Source organism: Gekko japonicus, unplaced genomic scaffold (assembly GCF_001447785.1).
Source record: "Gekko japonicus isolate JY-2015 unplaced genomic scaffold, Gekko_japonicus_V1.1 scaffold4742, whole genome shotgun sequence".
In the NCBI taxonomy this organism is placed as follows: domain Eukaryota; kingdom Metazoa; phylum Chordata; class Lepidosauria; order Squamata; family Gekkonidae; genus Gekko; species Gekko japonicus.
In genome coordinates this window covers 56906-60295 of record NW_015176119.1, presented here as the reverse complement: position 1 = coordinate 60295, position 3390 = coordinate 56906, and positions in this window count along the sequence as shown.

Sequence of the window (3390 nt, the reverse complement as noted above, 5' to 3'; positions counted from 1 at the left end):
GAAATCATAGCAAAGGTTAACTGTGGTTCATAAATACAGATTCAGGTGGGTAGCTGTGTTGGTCTGAAGTAATACAACAAAGTCTTAAAGGTGCCACTGCACTCAAACTATGGTTCATAAACCAACTTTAAATCACGGTTTCAGATTCTGGTTTAATATACCCTAGGTTTTGGTGCCATGACCAAGATGAGTCTCCAGATATCTACCTCAGATGCTGGGGGCAACTGAAACAGGACCTATGAGGATAACCAGAGTGAGCAGGTAGGTTTGTATGGAAGAAGATGGCCCTTAAGGTATGTTGACCTCAGGCCGTGCAGGGCTTTACAGGTCCAGTTTGGTGTAGTGGTTAAGAGTGGTGGACTCTAATCTGGAGAACCAGGTTTGATTCCCCACTCCTCCTCCACATGCAGCCAGCTGGGTGACCTTGGTTCAGTCACAGTTCTCTCAGAGCTCTCTCAGCCCGACCTACCTCATAGGGTGTCTGTTGTGGGGAGAGGAAGGGAAGGAGATTGTAAGCCATTCTGAGACTCTGAGTGAAGGGTGAGGTATAAATCCTCCTCCTCCTCCTCTTCTGCTTGGAAGCAAAGTGGAAGCCAATGTAGATGGAACAGGACTGGAGTGATATAGGTCAAATCTGTATTTGCATTTTTAAATCAGTTTCGTGCTGCTGTGACACCGTCTTTCTCTGTGCTTGTTTGAACATTGTTTGGAGAAGATTCTTTTAAAGCAGTGGGGAGGTGCAATAACAGTGGAGCCACCACAAGAAGGTGATAAACATATGTGGATTTGCAAAGGTATGCTAGCACTGTTGAGGTGTGAAAACAAAACCAAATGTAGACAGCTTTTTTGAAGATGGAGTTAGAAGGCGGGGACACTGGTGGGAAAGACAAATGCAGATTCGACCAAAGTCCCTATGGCCTACAGCAGTCAACACTCTGGCCGCAACATTCTGTACCAACTGAAGCTTGTTATTTTTCATGTAGAATTAACTGTCACTGTATATGGATTACATAAAATTGAAGTCATTATTTACCATTCAAAAATAATGTCCAAACAGGTTTCATTAAAAAAAAACACCTTGATACGTAAATACTGAACTATTTTTTAAACTTTAAGCATCCACGATTCAGTAAACTGTTCAATTGGCAAGTCAGAGAGAAGAGGATTTTTTAGTGCTGAAGATGTTCACAAATGTGTTCACCATCAGGTTTTCAGGTAATCTGGTAACCATGAGGAGTACAAAATGTCAAATTCTTGTGAAAATGTGATGGTTGTATAGCTAAAAGCCTGGCTATGGGTAAATGAGAAATTTACTGTCATTTCTTTTAGCCCAGGTTACTTCACAAGTTGAGGCTAAAATGTTGTTCTCCTTGAAGAAAGGCCGGGATACACACATTTAATAAAAACACATTCTCAGTGCTTTAATGGCAGGAATGGAGATGGCACAAAGGTTATTCTATGGCTGAGATGTGCCTATATAATAAGGCATCACTCATGCAAGATCAAAAATATTATTCAGATAGATTTTTTAAAGTAAATTCTAGCAATCCCAATTTAGAGGAGGTATGGGAGTGGTTTGGTCAGAGGTCTCAAGGTGGAAGAGGCAGTTTGTACTGGGGGGGGGGGAAGTCTGTGCTGCTGACTACCCTGCCATTCAACCCTCACTGTATACAGTGAATTTACACCTGCATCAACTGAATGATGTTGAATCAAAACAATGTGCAGAATATTCTTAGAATATTTATAGCTAAATTTGGAGACAGAAAAGTTAGTGTGTTTGCAAGTCAAATTCAACATAAGTGTTTTCTATTCCAGCAAATACAAAAAAGACTCTTATGTCACCTTGAAGGTTAATGGATTAATAGACGCTACCTCACTTTCCTTCCCCCCCCCTTTATCCTGTCAGTTCGTTCTTTGGAGACAGAAAAGTTAGTGTGGTTGCAAGTCAAATTCAACCTAAAAGTTTTCTATTCCAGCGAATACAAAAAAGAGTCTTATGTCACCTTGAAGGTTAATGGATTAATAGAGGCTACCTCACTTTCCTTTTCTCCCCCCCCCTTTATCCTGTCAGTTTGTTCTCCATCATTTTTGAATAATAATAGAGTCCTGTGGCACCTTAAAAACCTCTATTGTAAAACATAGTTTTGTGGGCCACAGATTCTAAAGTGGGCCACAGATTCTAAAGTGTTGCTTTCACTTGGCCAGCTGTTTGTGGATTGATAAACTACACAACCAGTGCAAACAGAAGTGTGTGACGGATATTACAGAGAATCAGAAAGTCTAGGAATCAAAGAGGAAGGTATTTTTCATTTCTGTAAAGGTCACAAATGAAAATGAAGCACAATCAAGAGTAAATGATCCAATCAGAATGAGTGTGGGAAACTCCCAACTGGTGAATTAGCAAAGCAAAATGAATAAACTACATATATCGCTATAAGATGGGATAGCAACAATAAAGGTCCTGACCTGGATCGCACAGGCTAGCCCAATCTTGCTTGATTGTTGGAAGCTAAGCAGTGTGGGCCCTGGTCAGAGTTTGGATGGGAGACCACCAAGGAATACCAGGGTCCTGATAAGGAGGCAGGCAATGGCAAACCACCTCTGAACATCTCTTGCCTTGAAAACCCCAGGGGCCTAAATCAGCTGGGACTTGAAATCTCTAGAAGGGCCATTACTTTCTATAAAGAGTTTGCTAATTCCAATCCCTATTGAGATCCTCGATTTCCATATGAATTCTTCTGTCTCACCATCAAGCAGGAATCTTGGAAACCACCGTTGCCAGCAGAAGTACATCCGTCTTGATTTACCTGCTGGAAATGGGGCTGCCCCAATTAATTGGCTCTTGTACTCTTTTGGCTGGGTGAGGATTATATTTGCGCTCGATCTCTTGGTCCGCTGTGCTGTCTGATTTCATTGTGTCATGACCCCCTCCTCACTCCTCTGTAGAGAGATATATTCTGTCAACAGTGAGTACTACTTTATACATCTGAAAAGAGCTCTGCGCCCATGTCCCAATAAAATGACTAATGAGTGAGACACAAGTCTCTTTCCTTTAGTAGACGAATACGTCCGGAAACTCCGGATCTGTGGAAATTGAGTACGGAAGAACGCAGTCAAGACGCGCGCACGTCAAAGAGCATTTGCCAGTCTCTTTTCCCGCACTCTTTAACCACCTGGGCTGGCTTTTCTGTCACCATTTTGTCACTCCAGCATCATATCAGCCAATCACCGAGTTTCACTCCGCCTTACTCCAATCAACAGCCAATGAACCTAGACCGCCTGTCCTCTTTACTGCTCATGACTCTTAAGGAAAGAGGCGGGTGTGGGCGTGGCTTAGCATGTTATTTTTGCATGGGGAGATATTGATGCTGCCCAAATGAAAACGTATTG